The 21,414-nt window shown below is 38.5% G+C and overlaps 1 long non-coding RNA gene across 7 annotated transcripts in view; it reads right to left on the bottom strand.

Moving 5' to 3' along the window:
* The window catches only part of LOC143304057 (uncharacterized), a 37,090-nt gene extending 33,497 nt beyond the window's left edge, over window positions 1-3,593 (bottom strand). For 3 of the 7 annotated variants that reach the window (XR_013060745.1, XR_013060749.1, XR_013060750.1), the window contains exons 1-3: window positions 3,456-3,593; window positions 1,243-1,863; window positions 938-1,060 (exon numbers count right to left, since the gene is read on the bottom strand). This is a non-coding gene — a long non-coding RNA (uncharacterized LOC143304057). Of the gene's footprint in view, window positions 1-37; window positions 260-361; window positions 445-937; window positions 1,864-3,455 lie in introns of all 7 variants that reach the window. The other 4 variants (XR_013060751.1, XR_013060752.1, XR_013060748.1 and 1 more) reach the window with 4 other exon arrangements.
* Between the last annotated feature and the right edge of the window lie 17,821 nt (window positions 3,594-21,414).

Genomic DNA, 21,414 nt, shown 5'->3' with positions numbered 1-21,414 from the left:
ACTCAATGAACAATTAACTAGCGAAAGTGAAAGTTACCTTGTGAACAAGTGATCAACACACAAGAAAGTGTACGTGCAAGTATAAGTTATGGATCGTTGTTCGTGGAACACAATGTATGACAGCTACCTAAAATAAGTGAATAAATTAGTTTCAATTGTCTCAGTGCAAAATACAAGGTTACTAAATGTTATAACTATATTATGGATAAATCAAAAGGAGGTGTGACACTGTTTGTCGAACAATACAGATAGCGGAAACCTAAAAAGAAAAAAGGAAAATTATTATGTGTACTCCAATTATTGTTTGAATATACAACGTGTCGATTCAGTAAATAATTAAAAGAGGGAAAGTGAAAGTTACCTTGTAAACAAGTAATCATCATACAAGAAGGTCTACGTGCAAAATAGGTTATGGCTCCCTGCTTGCGGAACACCATGCACCAGCTGAAAATAAACGAACGAATTAACTCCAATTGCCGTAATGCAAAGAGCAGCATCGCTAAATGTTATAACGGTGCTGTGGAGGCGTGGCACCGTTCGTCGAATGACACAGATAGCGGAAACTTGGAAAAAGAAAAGAAGTTTATTACGAGCGCTCCAATTACTGTATGAATGTAAACCGTGTTAGTTCAATGAATAACGAAAACAGTGAAAGTGCAACTTACCTCGTGAACAATCAATCACCATACAAGGAAGTGTACATGCATGGATTTCGCAGATTAACAAGAAGAAAAAAATAGCTGATAAATATAGAAAGTGGTTAGAAAATAATTAAGATAGATTAATTGAAAGTAAAAGGATATTTTATTATGTATTAATCTACGTAGTATTGTTATATTATTATATCTAACATGTAGAAGTGGATTTTGTAATGCACAATAGCGGTCGCACACACAATGCATTATACACATATTAAATTAAATGAATTAAACAGTACCTTTATAGCCACAGATATAAGACGATTGAAGACAACCGTAGTAAGTATCCAAGGCATATCGAAGAATCGGATGATGTTGTGGGAATGATCTAGGTAAGTGATGCAGCATCGAAAGAGTAGAATCTGAAGAATTACAGACAATGTTAATCTAACAAATAGATTTTAATCACTAATAAAGAAACTAATTCATATCATACACAAAATAATAGCAAATAGCAAGTACAAGCAATAATAAATTAATAGAAAAGAATAAGAAAGGTCAATAAACACAGAAGTAGGTTAGAAATTAATCAAGATAGACTAACTAAATATTAACGATAAGACATGACTGAACTCGGTGCAAAAGAATAAAGTTATGCTACACGAAATAACTGGTAACAGAATACACAAAACAATATTACAAAACACTACTAAATAAGATTATAGTGATTAACAATTAATTAGTTATTTCAACAACACGTTGCTGTTGACATTAAACCAACGCCATACCAAAGAGACACGCGAGCGACCATGTTGAAAAATTCGTCGCGCGCACATACAAATAACAGCTAATGCAACATAATACAGCATCATAATAGCAATGTTAGGTACTAATAAAAAAAAAAAAAAAACAACACAAGAAAAGGGGGAGAGAGTTAAGGAAAATATATATAATAAATAACAACTAACACAATTATAACATATTATATATGTATTATATTATATACAGGGATACAGTATTCGTACAAGGGAACAGATCCAAAAGAAAATTATATAAACAATATATATATATATATTAACTATTTTTATATGTGTGTACAAAACTGATGGCGAACTCATCAACCATTCTCTGAACGACGGATGGAAGAACATGAATAGCAATCCGCACAGTGGAACTGTAAAGTATTGGTACTCCACTCACGAAACCAAGTACTGATGATATCCACCTGTAAACAAACAACATTTATAACTATGCATATAATTTTCACTTATGTTTACCAATATATATATACACGCACGTTGTAAAGTAGGCGATATTTATAACATTCACTTCCATTGATAATGCAAGTGACTCATAAAATTAAGCCGTCATATTTACCATTGCACGCACATATATATGTCGGGTTCACATTAGAATTAGAGTTAGGGGCGTGAAGCGAATCTTCGTTTGGATTACACGTCGTCGTTATGCAATAGAGAAGACATTGGCTAGTGCAAATACGATTACCATAGAACCGGACAAGTAACCGTGGTAATTAGATACTGGAGAAACTAATGACAATGATCCTAGGTTCAATAACGAATCCGCGGACAACGGGACGGTAGCCGTACGCACTCGCAAAGATCTAAGTCGGATTCTGTGTTAATCGTCGCTGGCGTTAATCTCCTTTTTGTCGATGAGACCGCAAGAGAGAATGACTTTCCGTCCCGGTGATACCCCAGAGGAAAACTATGACGGGGTGTGTCTAAGGACACGAGATCATCGGATTCGTCGGGGACATCCTACGTTCGGAAAGTAAGGGAAATTGACGTTGCTGCTAATTGGCCAATCTCCATATCGGTAGTTAGAAAAGGATGCTAGCTGTCCTTGAGGGAGGGTTGCTAGTGGGAGACGTCGTTCGTGGAAAAATAGGTCTCTCCTGTCTTCCCGTAACTGGGACAAAGACTGTGTATCTGTTGAAGGATTTTAGGTAACTAGATATTAGTGTTTATGACGCTCCTCGGGCTAGCCGATCACGTACTGTGGAGACGCGTCGACATCTGGTAAACATCCTGCCCAGAGAATAGGATCTGCGTGTGGCAAGCTACGGGACAGAAACCGTTGGAATGTTTACTGCCACGTGCTGCTACAAATCTTTCTTTTAAGGAGAGCTATAGGATTAGTCAATGCCTTTGTTAGATGGAGAGTTCGTCCCGTTGACCGCGGCCACGTTCGGCGACTAATTGTCGCCTTGAGCCCAAGCTCATTGTCACAAGTCTCAAACAAATACAATTGGTTAGAATGACGGCAAATCGTTTAGTTACAACTGTAGATTTTAATTACAATGTTTTTATGGATTTTCCCGAGGTTTCAGAGGGAAGGCACCGGTGTCCTCTTATCTCCGACATATATATATACTCGAAGACAAGGTACATTTGTAATATTTATTCCTATTGATAATATATACTTATATATTTATAACAATAAAACAAATCTCATTCATACTACTTACCAGTACGTATGCATATATGTATATAATTATAACTCAAGTAGCATTCATGATATTTATTTTTACTGATAACATGTACGTAAAACCTAAAATAAAACAAGGTTTTAACAATAAAAATAAAAAGAAAAAAAAAGAGAGAAAAAATACATATAAATATAAAAATTTTCTTTTCCATATATATACATATATTAATAATGATAAAAGGTTATTCTTATTTCTGATAAACTCGAAAGTAAAACGACAAATGACATTATACCATGATGTACTGACACGAAGACACAACACACAGAAGAAACTAATAGAGAACGCTTTAAGCTTGGCAAACTTACCGCCCGACGAATTTGCATACACCACAACCAAAACCCAGGACACATGGCTTTGATCGCAGGAGAAGCGGACCATATAGTCAAGTGCATTCCGGTACAAGTAAAGGTATGACATAGAACAAAATGCTACTCGGAACTACCCGTCTGGCAAAGGAATCGCACCACAGGAACTCCGCCCGGACGTGCGCCAAACGCGGCGATATTCAGCACCATCGTCGTTGGCCACGAGCGGAATATATACCTAAAAAGACCTCGATGCACTACGGGACCACATTATGTTCCCGGCAGAAAAATCTGCAGTCTTGAACGCATTGGCCAGAGGAGCAACAGGAAAAACAATCGTCTCTGGAACAGTAAACATCCTGGGAATGATGGACAAAAACACATTAACGACAATAGCGAAAAATACCGTATCAAGCTTATGGACTGGTTTTATGGAATTTGGAACTGTGAGTGCAGCAATATTTGGAATACTCACAATATTTAAACTAATCAAGACAATAATAGATATAGCCGCACACGGATACCAGTTACGTGAAACTTACGAATGTGGAGCAATATGCGGCTCAGTCACCCACCCGCTACTATACCTCAAAAGAAGACGAAATATCGATGATCAAACAGCACAACCTCAAGAGATATCGATAACACCGGTAGTCATTCAACTACCAACGACACCTGCGTCCGCCTCGAGCGAACTCAGAGATACCATCAGTCAAATTTCCTATGGAAATTTGAACTCCAAGGGCGGGGGTGTCACGTCCCGCGCTCCGCACGCGCCGTAACAAGAACAAGAAAACCATTCTATACAAAACACGCGAATAAGGATTTGAATGCACAAACGAACACGCGGCACCACGAAACGAAAGGAAGGATTAACAAAACGAGGGCGATTAACAAATCCAACCAATAAGCAAAATACATAATACAAACAATTCTAAATAAACCAGAAAATAAGAATAACTACAAAAAGGGAAAATAATTGAAACGCCAGGAATATATATATATTTCAATTAATCAATTTGGAGAGTTACATATAAGTATAAACATATATGCCGAACATGTAATAACCTAATAAATATTAGAGACAGTGCTTCCAATACTATGCAATAAATACAATATTATCAATTTATGAAATATAAGTATACATGAAGTCAAAAAACTAATAGTTTAACGAATACATAAAACATACAATATTGAAGGTTACATTGTCAGAAATATATATATGTGTGCGAATTCTATCAAACCGATAATCTAAGATACATACTTAAAACTAGCCTACATTCCGGTAAAGGATAAATAAATAATTGACATTTCATTTCGTATGAATATTACACTGCCAAGAGAAATATGCATATGAATACGTATATATATGTCGGAGATGAAAGAATACCGGAGTCTGTAACTGAACAATTGTAGTTATTCAATCCGATTGTAATTGTTCGAGAGTTGTGATAATGAGCTTGGGCTCGAGGCGACGGTCAGTCGCCGAACGTAGCCGCGGTCACGGGATGAACGCTTTGCCTAGCAAAGGTATGGAGTAATTCTATAGCTCTCCTTAAAGGAAATATTCGTGGCGACACGCGACAGTAAACATTCCAACGGTTTCTGTCCCGTGGCTCGCCACACGCAGACCCTATTCTTCGAGTAAGATGATTGCCAGATGTCGATGCGTCTCCGCAGTACATGTTCGGCTAGCCCGAGGGCCCGTTATAAATCTTAAGGTTTAGTTAACTAAAGTCCTTCAAACAGACAAACAGTCTTTGTCCCAACTACGGGAAGATAGGGGAGACATATTTTTCAACGAGCGCGGTCTCCCACTAACAACTTTCCCTCGAGGGCGGCTAGCATCTTTTTCTAACCACCGATATGGAGATTGACCAATTAGCAGCAACGTCAATTTCCCTTACTTTCTGAACGAAGGCTTTTCTCGACGAATCCGATGATCTCGTATCCTTAGACACACCCCATTATAGTTTTCCTCTGTGGCATCATCGGGACGGGAAAGGCACTCTCGTTCGCGATCTCACTGATGAAAGGAGTAACCCTTTACGACCAGTGAATATCACGCATCCGACTTAGATTTTGTGAGTACGTTCATCTATCATCCCGTCGACCGCGGATTCGTTATTGAACCTAGGATCATTGTCATTAGTTTCTCGAGTGCCTAACTACCACGGTTACTTGTCCGGCTCTATAATAATCGTATTTGCACTAGTCAGTGTCTTCTCTATTGCATAACGACAACGTGTAACCCAAACGAAGATTCGTTTCACGCCCCTAACCCTAATTCTAATGTCCGCTCCGACATATATATATATATATGTGTGCGCGTATGTTTTATATTATCGAATACTCTATAAAATAAACTACTCAAAGAAATCAATAACGCAATCGAAGAATTACAAAACATTAGCCATATTAAAATGACACACAACATAAATATATATATACGTATATTCATACGAACAATACTTTGTCACTTTAAAGCAATATTAATAAGTAAATGTTTAATTGCGGTAGAATAAGGAAAACGAGCGGCAGACGGAAAATTACTTCGATATTAAACAAAATTAAAGACCCGTTACTATAACTTTGCTGATGATGTTTATGAGCAGCCATGTTAGATTTACACGCGTCGCGGCGACAGGAATATTAAGGATCAATGGAAGTCAGGCGCGAGAAATAAATCATGAAAACACATTGTTAACACTTTTCTTTAATAAAATCTGTGCGCAACTACAAATGTAAAGAATATATATGTATATATATACAATTAATTAAAAAGGGAGAAATATAGAATTAAAATACATATATTTAACAAACATAAAATAGATATCACATTTAAAATATATATATATATATCGGAGCGGACATTAGAATTAGGGTTAGGGGCGTGAAACGAATCTTCGTTTGGGTTACACGTTGTCGTTATGCAATAGAGAAGACATTGACTAGTGCAAATACGATTATTATAGAGCCGGACAAGTAACCGTGGTAGTTAGGCACTCGAGAAACTAATGACAATGATCCTAGGTTCAATAACGAATCCGCGGTCGGCGGGATGATAGATGAACGTACTCACAAAATCTAAGTCGGATGCGTGATATTCACTGGTCGTAAAGGGTTACTCCTTTCATCAGTGAGATCGCGAACGAGAATGCCTTTCCCGTCCCTATGATGCCACAGAGGAAAACTATAATGGGGTGTGTCTAAGGATACGAGATCATCGGATTCGTCGAGAAAAGCCTTCGTTCAGAAAGTAAGGGAAATTGACGTTGCTGCTAATTGGTCAATCTCCATATCGGTGGTTAGAAAAAGATGCTAGCCGCCTTCGAGGGAAAGTTGCTAGTGGGAGACGCCGCTCGTTGAAAAATATGTCTCCCCTATCTTCCCGTAGTTGGGACAAAGACTGTTTGTCTGTTTGAAGGACTTTAGTTAACTAAACCTTAAGATTTATAACGGGCCCTCGGGCTAGCCGAACATGTACTGCGGAGACGCATCGACATCTGGCAATCATCTTACTCGAAGAATAGGGTCTGCGTGTGGCGAGCCACGGGACAGAAACCGTTGGAATGTTTACTGTCGCGTGTCGCCACGAATATTTCCTTTAAGAAGAGCTATAGAATTACTCCATACCTTTGGTAGGCAAAGCGTTCATCCCGTGACCGCGGCTACGTTCGGCGACTGACTGTCGCCTCGAGCCCAAGCTCATTATCACAACTCTCGAACAATTACAATCGGATTGAATAACTACAATTGTTCAATTACAGACTCCGGTGTTCTTTCATCTCTGACATATATATATAAATTTATTTTTACGTTCGACTTCTTCTTCTCTTTTAGTTTCACTGTAACTGGTTGCCGTTAGAACCGAAACTCAATTCATTTCCTACGATGGATTTTGTTACCACGATCTTCTTGCCTTTCGAGTTTAATAATCGAGGATGATTCTAACGATCCTCTCTGTGTGGGACTCGTGTGATTTCGCAAGCCTTGCCCAAAGACGGGTAGTATTTTACCAACAGTGGGAGGAGGAATGCGAAGATCGACGGGTGTTTTTGATAATCGAAAACACCGTTTGCACAAGCCAACACAGCAAACGATCCGTTGGTTAAATTTCCGAAGGGAAATTGTTCTCCTATTTCTCTCTTACAATCGCATGCGACGGTGGCAAGAATATCGGTTATTAGCAATGCCGGTATCTCTCTTAATTTTCGATTGACCCCGACGATGTATTTAATAGTCCTCTCTGTGCGGGATTTGTGTGATTTCGCAAGCCTTGCCCAAAGACGGGCAATATTCTGCCAACAATGGGAGGAGGAATGCGAAGATCAGTGGGTGGTTCAGTAGCTGAAAACACCGTTCGCAGAAGCCGACACAGCGGACAACTCCTTTTTATTTAAAGGTTAAACGATGATTCTATCTTCGAAACCGTTCGCGAAAATAAAACGAGATCGATGATAGGAAGTTCTAATTCGATTCTCGAGGGCAACGAAATTATCAGAGAAGAAGGAAATTCTCAGAATTAATTCTCTTACCTTGAGGAGTAGGCGCTGTCTGGCGCCATTTACCTCAGCTGCTCCGTTGGTCGTCGAAGTTTTTGCTGGGTTTATTACTTGAACTCGAATACAGTTTACTATCAACGTTTACTTTATTTATCTATTTCGGTACGGACAGAACAATTTACTGACTAGATTAATACCGCAATTACAATGCGCGTTCAAGATAAAATTTTCTTTTTCCTTGGTCACGGCTCTCCTTTCCTGACCGAAAAACTAAAGACTCCGAAGCGCAAAATACTATACAAAATTTCTAGAGATTTTTTTTTTTATTTATTTGTTGAAATTACAATCAATTCTCGCGTTGAGAATTTTCAGTAATTTTTCTGGCGTGGCGCAGTGACATGGCTGTTTATTTACAATAAGTTAATACTTATTATAGATAGGTATAATTTATAAGTATTATAAGTAAGTGCATATGCTTAATTTGGATAATTAAATGAATCTAACGTTTAGGTCTAGCGGGTAGTGCCTCTTCAGCCTGCGAATCTGGTCCGTCGTATCGAGTAGTCCAGTGATTAGGGGGTTTCGGTGTTTGTTGATTCTTTTGCTATATCTGTCGCTATATTTTGCTATTTCCTCTTTGACGGTGGGTATCTTGAGGTCGCGGTGTATTGTTTCATTGGTTACATACCAAGGTGCGTCAATTAGGGATCTTAGCGTTTTCGATTGAAAGCGTTGGAGTATTTCAATGTTGGAGTTACTTGCTGTTCCCCATAGTTGGATTCCGTAGGTCCAGACAGGTTTTATTACGGTCTTGTAGAGGGTAATTTTATTCTGTATGTTTAGTTTGGAGCGTCGGCCCGTGAGCCAATAGAGTTTTTTTAGTTTGTCCTTTAGTTGCTTCGTTTTATCTGAGATGTGTGTCTTCCACGTTAGTCTCCTGTCCGGGGTCATGCCCAGGTATCGGACTGTGTCCCTGCTAGGAACTGTTGCATTGTTGATGGTGACCTGGGGGCAGGTTTGTGTTCGGAGCGTGAAGGTTACATGTGAGGATTTCTTTTCGTTGACTTTGAAGCCCCATTTGTGAAACCACTTTTCCATGGAGTCGAGACTTCGCTGGAGAGTGGATGAGGCTATTACCGGGTCTGCGTGGGTAGCTAATAGCGCTGTGTCGTCTGCAAATGTCGCTATTGTTATATCGTTTGATATAGGTAGGTCGGCAGTGTAGATGGAGTACAGTAGGGGTCCGAGGACACTACCTTGGGGTATGCCGGCTTCTATTGGGAATGTTGCGGAAGTGGCGTCTAGGCATTTAACCATGAATTGTCTATTGGTTAGGTAAGATTTTAGGATGGAGTAGTAGGGGTGAGGTAGGATCTTTTTAATCTTGTATAGTAGCCCTTCATGCCATACTTTGTCGAATGCCTGTTGGGTGTCTAGGAAAACCGCTGAGCAATATTTTTTCTTTTCGAGTGTTTAGCTGATCGTATGAGTTAAGCGGTGGATTTGCTCTACTGTAGAATGATGTTTTCGGAAGCCGAATTGGTGATCTGGGAGTGTTTTCAAGTTCTCTAGGATTGGAAGGAGTCGGTTCGTGAGCATCTTCTCGAATAGTTTGGACAGGGTAGGTAAAAGACTGATTGGGCGATAGGAGCAGGTTTCGTATATCGGTTTACCGGGTTTAGGGATGAGGGTAACCAATGAGATTTTCCAGGCCTTAGTGATAGTGTTCCAGGCGAAGGATAGCATTAAAAATCGATGTGATGAGTGCTATCCCTTTTGTGGGAAGTTCCTTGATTGCTTTATTGCTTATTAGGTCGTGTCCTGCTGCTTTCTTGGGGTTTAGGCGACTGATTGTTTCTATAGTCTCTGCAGAGGAGAAGGGTTCGATAGGAGGGGACATTTGGAAGGGGGTGTGCAGGTATTCAGTAACGTCCGCGGCGGCTTTGGGGGAATGGGGTTTGAATACTTTTGACAAGTGTTTAGCAAACAGGTCGGCTTTTTCTATAGGGCTTCGCGCCCATCCACCTTGCGGACGGCGGATAGGTGGGATTATTTGTGGGGGGTGTGTGAGTTTCCTGGAGGCCTTCCATAGTGAGTAGTTGGCGTCGGCTGTGGGGGATAAGCTGGCGAGGTATTTATGGAAACAGTCGTTTTTATAGTTTTTTAAGGTTCTGGATAGCTTTCTAGTTGCGTTGTTAAGTTTGCGTTTGTCCTCCGGTGTTCTATGGGTCTGCCATACTCTTCTTAGTCTACGTTTTTCTGCTATTTTTTTTTAGTATGTATTGGGGATATTCTTGTTTGCTGTTAGATGGCTTTGTCGGTGTGGAGAGGCGGATTGCGTTTATTATGCTCGTGTTTAAGTATTCCGTGGCTGCTTCGATATCTTCCTTTGTTTTTAGTGGGGTGAAGGCTGAGGTTGAGTGTGTAAAGACTTCTCTGAAGAGCTGCCAGTTGGTGTGTTGGTTGTGAATGGAGCCATTAGGTGTATTCTCGATGATTGTTGAACTGACTGTTGCTATCACGGGAGAATGATCAGAGGAGAGATCAGCCGAGGAGTTGATCTGGACATGTCTTGATGGGATATTTTTAGTTATGAAGAAGTCGAGAAGGTCGGGTATTTTGTTGGTGTCAGTGGGCCAGTATGTGGGTTCGTATGTGGTGAGGTAGTTGAGGTTGTTGTTTATTATGCTGTTTAAGAGGTTTTTGCCTCTTGCTGTAACCAGTCTGCTGCCCCATTGGATGTGCTTGGCGTTATAGTCTCCTCCAACTATGAATCTATTGCCCAGGGTGTCCAGGAAGTTATCAAAGTCTTCTTTGGCGATGGAGTGTCTGGGAGGGCAGTATACTGCTGAGGTGGTGATTGAGCCATGACAGTCTTCTATCGCTACGTTTGTTGCTTGGAGGTAGTCTTTCTGGAATGATGGAAGTTCGTAGTGCTTAATACTTGCTTTGATTATTATTCCGGTGCCACCGTGGGCCTTTCCGCTGGGGTGTTGGGTATGGTAGAATTTGTAACCATTTATTTTCAGGTAGCTCTTGTCGGTGAAGTGGGTTTCCGATACGAGCATTACGTCGATTTGCTGGTGTTTTAAGAAGAGTTCTAGTTCAAGTTTGTGTTGCGCTAGACCGTTGGCGTTCCAGAGTGCTATGCGCCTTGGTTTTATTTTGAGTCGGGGCGTGCTAATTTTTCCACGATGAGTGTTAGTAGCGATAGCAAGTGATTTATTTGCTCTGATTGTTTCTCTATTAGCTTTTCAAGCCTTGAGGAGTTGTCTGTGTTAGGTGGGTTGGGGACACTGTTTTGGGGAAGGTTCCTTTGGCTGTTCGGGTTATTTTGGATGCCTTGTACTGCATGGGCATAGGAGGTTGAGGTGGAGATGAATTTGGTAGGACTGGGTGTTTGGTTGGTTGAGGGGGTTGGGGTAGTCGTGAATTTCGGCGGGCTGGGTGTTTGGTTAGATACCTCTTTTGCTCTGAGCTTAGGGTACCTGTTCGTGTATAGTGTTTTATATGCTGGGCAGCCTTTGTAGTTGGCAGGGTGGTCCCCTTGGCAGTGGATGCATTTCGCTGGAGTTTCCGGTGATTTGACGCACTGGTCAGTGGAGTGAGTGCCTGCGCATTTAACGCAGCGGAAAGTATGGTTGCAGTATTTCTGCGTATGACCGTACCTTTGGCACCTTTTGCATTGCACTATTTCTTTTTTCACGAGCGGTGGTTCGATCTTTACTATCGCGTTCATTAGGCGACTGATGTTGTAGATTTCCTTATTGTTCGGCTTTTGTTTAATGTCTAGGAAGAATAAGGATAACGGGTCTTTCGAGACTCTATGCCTTATATTACTTACGTTGATGACTTCGTGGCCGAGTTTTGAGAGTTCGTATTTGAGTTCGTCTATGTCTGCTGAGTGGTGTATGTTTCGTAGGACCACCCGGAAAGGCCTTTCCTGTTTGAGTTGGTAGGTGTGGAAGTTGGCGTTCAGGGTCCTGAGTGTCTTGGTGAGTTTTCTGTAAGCTTCTGGGTTCGTCGGCAGTATTTTTACTTTATTATTGCTTATCTTAAGGTTATATTCCTCGTTGCTGATATCTCTCTCTAGGGACTTGATCATTGTCTGTATGTCAATGACGTCGTCCACAAATATTGGTGGGGGAGGGGGGATTCTCTGTGAGTGTTGGTTTGGTGGCGGTTCTACGATTTCCATGGCGTCGTTTGAGGATTCCAATACGGCGAACCTGTTGTGTGTGTTTATTTGCGTTGCTGTTTCTATTTTCCTTTTCTTTGTAGTATTAGCGTCGTTAGTGCGGATAGTTCTGCTACACTTCTGCCACGGGTGGGGGGGGGGGTAGCACGGGGTAGCTGCGAGTCAGCTCCGGAGAGCCTGGTCGCGGTTGCTGGGCCATCATCGAGCTAGTTAATTCGGAATGAACAACTAGTCGTGAGGCTGTGAGGCTAGTATTCGGGTTGGGGTTAGGTGCGTGGGATTTTCTTCTCCCTAAAGGGTAAGGGACACTTAGCTGTGTTCTCTTTCGACGGTTGGGCGACACGTGTTGCTTTCGGACTACGCTGGGCACTAGAGACACGTCTGCACGCTTCGGCACTCCACAGCGAACTGAAATTTCTAATTTCTCAAGATGAGCGCAATAACGAACGTAGTAACGAAACAATTAACAAAAGTGAACAAAATAATTATAAACCGTAATAACGAAGATCGCAATAACAATGAACAAAGAATAATGTAATAAGAATATTTACTAGGATGTTAATGATGATCGATAGTTGGTGAGTATAATAACGATAATGTTAATGAGTGAGCAACGTAATAAGAATATTCACCGGAATAATAAATGATAATTGAGCGTAATAATGTTCACCAGAATAATAATGTTAATCGCTAAATGATAGTTATCGAGTCTTTTTTGCTCTACGTTGCTTGCTTATTTATAATGCCATCCCCCACGGGCTGGTGGTTCGCTGGGGGTATGCTAATGATTGTTTTTGCGATTTTGATGTTTCCCCTTTCTTGTTGTTTCCCTAGGTTTCGGTGGTCGACGTTCGAACAATGTTTGCGGAGACATTTCCATCGGAAGTTCCTTATTATTATTTTCCTTTTAAACGGCTTTTGTTTTTATGTATGATAAATATATATATATATATATATATTTATATATATATATATTTTAAATATGATATCTATTTTATGTTTATTAAATATATGTATTTTAATTCTATATTTCCTCCTTTTTAATTGATTATATATATATATATATTTTTACATTTGTAGTTGCGCACATATTTTATTAAAGAAAAGTGTTAACAATATGTTTTCATGATTTATTTCTCGCGCCTGACTTCCATTAATCCTTAATATTCCTGTCGCCGTGACGCGTGTAAATCTAACATGGCTGCTCATAAATGTCATCAGCAAAGTTATAGTAACGGGTCTTTAAATTTTGTTTAATATCGAAGTAATTGTCTGCCTCTCGTTTTCCTTATTCTATCGCAATTAAACATTTACTTATTAATATTGCTTTAAAGTATTGTTCGTGTGAATATACGCATATATATATATTTTATGTTGTGTGTTTGTAATTCTTCGATTGCGTTATTTATTGTTTTGAGTAGTTTATTTTATAGAGTATTCGATAATATAAAACATACGCGCACACATGCATATATGTCGGAGATGAAAGGAAAGCCGAAGCCCTTCCTTGGAAATTTTGGGAACATCCTCTAGTACCTTAGCCTAGATTTTATTATAGTTGTAATTGCTTAAGATTTGTAATAAGCGAGATTGGGTTCGAGGTGACAATCGGTCGCTGAACGTAGCCACGGTCACGGGATGGATGTTTTATCTAACGGAGGTCTGGAGTGGTTGTATGTGTTTTCCGAGAAATGTGGTTGTGGCGGCATGCGGCCTCGAGAGCGGGCCGAGCCACGTGTGATGTTGCCTCGGAGGTGCCGATGCAATGGGACATACATTGTATTTAGTAATCAAAACTCCAGGCGGAAACTGCCTAGCAACGGCGTTTGGAACTTTCTCGATGCTTCCAACGAGTGTGCCTAGCAACGGCGTTTGGAACCTTCTCGATGCTTCCAAACGGGTATAGAAAACAAAATGCAATCGTACAGGGAGAAAAATCTCCACGAGGCTGGCATTCTTGCGATTGCCTTGGAGAGTGATACATCGAGCATTTTCGACGATCGCATTTGCGTCTAAGTTAGTTTCGCTTAGTAAGGAGTTATCCCGGTGACCGTGGATTCGTTTGAACTCAAACATTGCTAATAGTATTATTTAATTTAATTATTCGTACATCGTATTATTCATTAGGCTTAGTGTTTGTTAGACTTATTATTAGTTGTACTTATTATTTGTTAAGCTTAGTGATAGACCTGTATATACGTGTAAATAAAATCTCGGCTTTGTGAAACGATGGCTAGTCCACATGAAGAGTCGTCGGGCGCCCAAAATTCGAATCGTGATCCGACATATATATATATACGTATTCATATGCATATTTTCTTGGCGGTGTAGTATTCATACGAAATGAAATGTCGATTATTTATTTATCCTTTACCGGAATGTAGGCTAGTTTTAAGTATGTATCTTAGATTATCGGTTTGATAGAATTCGCACACATATATATATTTCTGACAACGTAACCTTCATTTCTCTAATAATACGATATTGTATGTTTTATGTATTCGTTAAATTATTAGTTTTCGACATCATGTTTAAAGCAGTATTAATAAGTAAATGTTTAATTGCGGTAGAATAAGGAAAACGAGCGGTAGACAATTACTTCGATATTAAACAAAACTTAAAGACCCGTTACTATAACTTTGCTGATAACATTTATGAGCAGCCATGTTAGATTTACACACGTCACGGCGACAGGAATATTAAGGATTAATGGAAGTCAGACGCGAGAAATAAATCATGAAAACATATTGTTAACACTTTTCTTTAATAAAATATGTGCGCAACTACAAATGTAAAAATATATATATATATATATATATATATAATCAATTAAAAAGGAGGAAATATAGAATTAAAATACATGTATTTAACAAACATAAAATAGATATCATATTTAAAAAATATATATATATTTATCATACATAAAAACAAAAGCCGTTTAAAAGGAAAATAATAATAAGGAACTTCCGATGGAAATGTCTCCGCAAACATTGTTCGAACGTCGATCACCGAAACCTAGGGAAACAACAAGAAAGGGGAAACATCAAAATCGCAAAAACAATCATTAGCGTACCCCCAGCGAACCACCAGCCCGTGGGGGATAGCATTATAAATAAGCAAGCAACGTAGAGCAAAAAAGACTCGATAACTATCATTTAGCGATTAACATTATTATTCTGGTGAACATTATTACGCTCAATTATCATTTATTATTCCGGTGAATATTCTTATTACGTTGCTCACTCATTAACATTATCGTTATTATACTCACCAACTATCGATCATCATTAACATCCTGGTGAATATTCTTATTACATTATTCTTTGTTCATTGTTATTGCGATCTTCGTTATTACGGTTTATAATTGTTTTGTTCACTTTTGTTAATTATTTCGTTACTACGTTCGTTATTGCGCTCATCTTTAGAAATTTTGTATAGTATTTTGCGCTTCGGAGTCTTTAGTTTTTCGGTCAGAAAAGGAGAGCCGCGACCAAGGAAAAAGAAAATTTTATCTTGAACGCGCATTGTAATTGCGGTATTAATCTAGTCAGTAAATTGTTCTGTCCGTACCGAAATAGATAAATAAAGTAAACGTTGATAGTAAACTGTATTCGAGTTCAAGTAATAAACCCAGCAAAAACTTCGACGACCAACGGAGCAGCTGAGGTAAATGGCGCCAGACAGCGCCTACTCCTCAAGGTAAGAGAATTAATTCTGAGAATTTCCTTCTTCTCTGATAATTTCGTTGCCCTCGAGAATCGAATTAGAACTTCCTATCATCGATCTCGTTTTATTTTCGCGAACGGTTTCGAAGATAGAATCATCGTTTAACCTTTAAATAAAAAGGAGTTGTCCGCTGTGTCGGCTTCTGCGAACGGTGTTTTCAGCTACTGAACCACCCACTGATCTTCGCATTCCTCCTCCCATTGTTGGCAGAATATTGCCCGTCTTTGGGCAAGGCTTGCGAAATCACACAAATCCCGCACAGAGAGGACTATTAAATACATCGTCGGGGTCAATCGAAAATTAAGAGAGATACCGGCATTGCTAATAACCGATATTCTTGCCACCGTCGCATGCGATTGTAAGAGAGAAATAGGAGAACAATTTCCCTTCGGAAATTTAACCAAAGGATCGGTCGCTGTGTTGGCTTGTGCAAACGGTGTTTTCGATTATCAAAAACACCCGTCGATCTTCGCATTCCTCCTCCCACTGTTGGTAAAATACTACCCGTCTTTGGGCAAGGCTTGCGAAATCACACGAGTCCCACACAGAGAGGATCGTTAGAATCATCCTCGATTATTAAACTCGAAAGGCAAGAAGATCGTGGTAAGAAAATCCATCGTAGGAAATGAATTGAGTTTCGGTTCTAACGGCAACCTGTTACAGTGAAATTAAAAGAGAAGAAGAAGTCGAACGTAAAAATAAATTTATATAAAACAACGAAAATCTCACATTCCTATCCAATCCAGCAACGCTAAAAATATATATCCGGCTAATAAATATATATATATAAAGGTAATAATCTAAGCAATTCTACATTCAAATAAAATCCGTTCTACGAGGACAAATAATTATTAATCCCAACTTTAATCCTCTCCCGTGCCAGTATTCCTGCACATAGCAGGTTAGCCGAAAAGTGAAATTCGTTACCAGTTGCATTAAGCATCAGTTATCGCTACCCATTAAACGAAAAATAATAAAAATAAAATATTTTGAAATAGTCCTTAGACTATTTCTGGTGGCAGCAACTACCGTATTAATTAGAAATCTAAACCAGTATTACATACACAATAATATCATTTCAATTTATCTTCCTTCAGACTAAATTCAAACTCAACAACAAACAAAAAATTTTCAGTAAACTCTAAATTTAAAATTTGATCGATGTCAATAAACTAATACGTAACATTAATAGATATATAGTAAATATTTTGGTGGCAGCGGTGGGATACGCTTCACGGAGAATTAAAGTTGGTTTAAACGGTTCGATACGCTCCACAGAGGACTAAGGTTGTCACGTTTGTCAATAAAATATATATTTGAGAAACAATGGCGACTAAATTAAAATCGTTGGACAAAGACATGATCTTGATGTTATCGGAAAAACTTAAAGCATGGGATGCGAACTTTCGCGATATGAGTGCAAAACTCAGCGAATTACAAAGCGGCTTATTCGAACTTAAAACAAAACAAGAATCTAAAACATCCGTATCATCGCCGATAATTTCCCAAGCGACAATACCGATAGAAGTTAATCCCCAATCAATTAAGTTAAAAGATGCAATAGAGACAGTACCAGTGTTCGACGGACATCTACCCTCGGTATTTCGATTTTTAAGAGCATGCGAGCGCGCATGAAACATGGTTCCTAGGCATCAAGAATCTCAGTTAGTAAAATTATTAACAAATAAGCTTCGCGGGCACGCGTTTCTCGCCATAGAAGACACAGAAATAATAAGTTTAAACGATTTCGGGAATAAATTAAAAGATATGTTCGATCCGGGAAAAACGGTTAACGAATATAAAGGGGAATTAGCTACAATATTTCAACGACCGGGAGAAGATATTTTGGACTACATAGAGCGCGTCAAAGATCTCAGACTGGCAATAATGAACGGGGAAAGGTACGAGTACGGCACCGTATTTCAAGATAGGATAGATCGAGACACGAGGGAAGCTTTCGTTAAGGGGCTCCCAAACGAGGTGTATTTACGAGTAAAAATAGCAGGATACCAATCCTTGGACGATGCGTACCGCCAAGCCGTGAAAGCAACGCGAGAATTAAAACAAGCGAACGATAGATTTCGATACCAACATCCGACACCTTCGAATAATTATAACCGAAACAACCGCCAGGACTGGAAATTTGTACCGCCGTCGCGGAAACACCTAAACAACCCGGGAATAGAAGAAAATGTCAGGAAAGAAACAAGAGCAATAACTTGGGAAGGAAAACGCACAAATAAATACCTCGATAGAGATCTAAATCAAAAGAGAGATGCTGATCATTTCAACCAACCAACTTTTCAATGCAAACACCGTTCCGTTGCTGTGATAAGGGATAATGTCACGTTAAATAATAAGAGGACGCACGGTGCCATAGATAGGATCATGGCTGAGAAATTTACTGAGTTACCAAACAAGATAAATAATATTAGTGCCAAAGAACTTTCAGACGAAGGAGAAACTAGGAAATTGAACGACGAGACGACAGGCAACGCTTATCCACTGCCTAATATCACAGAGATATTGGGCCCGCTGGGAAGTGCGAATTGCCTCTCCACGTTCGACTTGGCAAAGATACAAAAGCAAGATTCCACGAAATTCGTGAATGTTTCAACCATAATAGGAAAAGAGATAGCGAGTGCATCTCACTCAAAAACTTCTATAAAACCATCAGAAGGAAACTTTATCGAACTCAAAGCCAAATCATTAAATTGCAAGGAAGATCACACTATAGAAAATAAAAATATAGCTATCCTTAAATCCAAAACAGAATCTATAAGCAAAAAGGTTTGTAATAAAAATTCAAAGAATAATTCCAAATCTACCAAAAATATTCCGAAACGTTCCATACAAATAAATAATAATTTAATTATAATAAGCACTTCCAGTGAAACTATTCATCCTGAAAAGGTAGAGAAAAATAAAGGTGTTGTGAATGAAGTAAATGAAGAAGAAAAAAGGGTAACTAAGGAAAAGGATTCTAAACATTTTCGAGCTGAAGAAACGCAAGTTCAACGAGCTCAAAGAAATCAAAAGGGAGAAAATAGGGAATCACCAGTCGAAGATATATATAAAAACTTGAATAAATACGCTAGCCATTGGATTATAATTGCATTAAAAATACTTTATTGGTTACTACATCTAATATTTGACGTAGGCAACATAGTAAGTAATGCTGATCTTATGATTCCCCCAGGAAAATATAGATGGTATCAAACTATACTATATACAAAATATTTTTGGGTTAATATGGCTGCGGCACTTTCAAAAATTTGTATTTTGAATGCTATTAGCAAGCAATTGGATAATTGGATCGATGTCAGTAAACTTGCGTCTTGGCGCAAAATAAAAACTAAAATGAAGGAAAGGAACGAAATTCTCCCCGCACAAATTAGTTTCGGACATCTAGCCAGAGAACCTGTCGGTGAAGTAACAATCGAAGAGAACATGGAACCAACATGCGCAGAATATCTCGAAGATCTGTTCAATAAAATTAACACTGTACAACGAATGGCAAGAGAAAATTTGATAAAATTCAAACTAAGACCAAAAGAATATTACGATCGACGAATCAACCCTCAAGATTTTAAAATAGGAGATTCGATATATCTACTAAAAGAACCCAGTATAGGAAAATTCTCCGATCAATATACTGGACCACACAAAGTGCTAGAAATCTTGCAGAACCAAAACGTCAAGATTGAAGTAAAAGGGATTCCGCGAACGGTGCATTTAAACAAGTTGAAACTGGCGCATAATCGAAATAAGCAATGAATAAAGCGATTTCATTGGACAACGTAGTGCGGTAGTATATGTTATAGTGCTGTTCGTCGAATAATGCAGATATCGAACACCTAAAAGGAAAAAGGAAAATTATTATACGTGTTTCAATTATTGCTTAAATATAAAACGTGTTAACTCAATGAACAATTAACTAGCGAAAGTGAAAGTTACCTTGTGAACAAGTGATCAACACACAAGAAAGTGCACGTGCAAGTATAAGTTATGGATCGTTGTTCGTGGAACACAATGTATGACAGCTACCTAAAATAAGTGAATAAATTAGTTTCAATTGTCTCAGTGCAAAATACAAGGTTACTAAATGTTATAACTATATTATGGATAAATCAAAAGGAGGTGTGACACTGTTCGTCGAACAATACAGATAGCGGAAACCTAAAAAGAAAAAAGGAAAATTATTATGTGTACTCCAATTATTGTTTGAATATACAACGTGTCGATTCAGTAAATAATTAAAAGAGGGAAAGTGAAAGTTACCTTGTAAACAAGTAATCATCATACAAGAAGGTCTACGTGCAAAATAGGTTATGGCTCCCTGCTTGCGGAACACCATGCACCAGCTGAAAATAAACGAACGAATTAACTCCAATTGCCGTAATGCAAAGAGCAGCATCGCTAAATGTTATAACGGTGCTGTGGAGGCGTGGCACCGTTCGTCGAATGACACAGATAGCGGAAACTTGGAAAAAGAAAAGAAGTTTATTACGAGTGCTCCAATTACTGTTTGAATGTAAACCGTGTTAGTTCAATGAATAACGAAAACAGTGAAAGTGCAACTTACCTCGTGAACAATCAATCACCATACAAGGAAGTGTACATGCATGGATTTCGCAGATTAACAAGAAGAAATAAAATAGCTGATAAATATAGAAAGTGGTTAGAAAATAATTAAGATAGATTAATTGAAAGTAAAAGGATATTTTATTATGTATTAATCTACGTAGTATTGTTATATTATTATATCTAACATGTAGAAGTGGATTTTGTAATGCACAATAGCGGTCGCACACACAATGCATTATACACATATTAAATTAAATGAATTAAACAGTACCTTTATAGCCACAGATATAAGACGATTGAAGACAACCGTAGTAAGTATCCAAGGCATATCGAAGAATCGGATGATGTTGTGGGAATGATCTAGGTAAGTGATGCAGCATCGAAAGAGTAGAATCTGAAGAATTACAGACAATGTTAATCTAACAAATAGATTTTAATCACTAATAAAGAAACTAATTCATATCATACACAAAATAATAGCAAATAGCAAGTACAAGCAATAATAAATTAATAGAAAAGAATAAGAAAGGTCAATAAACACAGAAGTAGGTTAGAAATTAATCAAGATAGACTAACTAAATATTAACGATAAGACATGACTGAACTCGGTGCAAAAGAATAAAGTTATGCTACACGAAATAACTGGTAACAGAATACACAAAACAATATTACAAAACACTACTAAATAAGATTATAGTGATTAACAATTAATTAGTTATTTCAACAACACGTTGCTGTTGACATTAAACAAACGCCATACCAAAGAGACACGCGAGCGACCATGTTGAAAAATTCGTCGCGCGCACATACAAATGACAGCTAATGCAACATAATACAGCATCATAATAGCAATGTTAGGTACTAATAAAAAAAAAAAAAAACAACACAAGAAAAGGGGGAGAGAGTTAAGGAAAATATATATAATAAATAACAACTAACACAA

Source organism: Bombus vancouverensis, chromosome 18 (genome assembly GCF_051014615.1).
Source record: "Bombus vancouverensis nearcticus chromosome 18, iyBomVanc1_principal, whole genome shotgun sequence".
Taxonomy (NCBI): domain Eukaryota; kingdom Metazoa; phylum Arthropoda; class Insecta; order Hymenoptera; family Apidae; genus Bombus; species Bombus vancouverensis.
The sequence above is the reverse complement of the archived record's forward strand: the minus strand, read 5'-3'. Positions and strand labels throughout refer to the sequence as shown.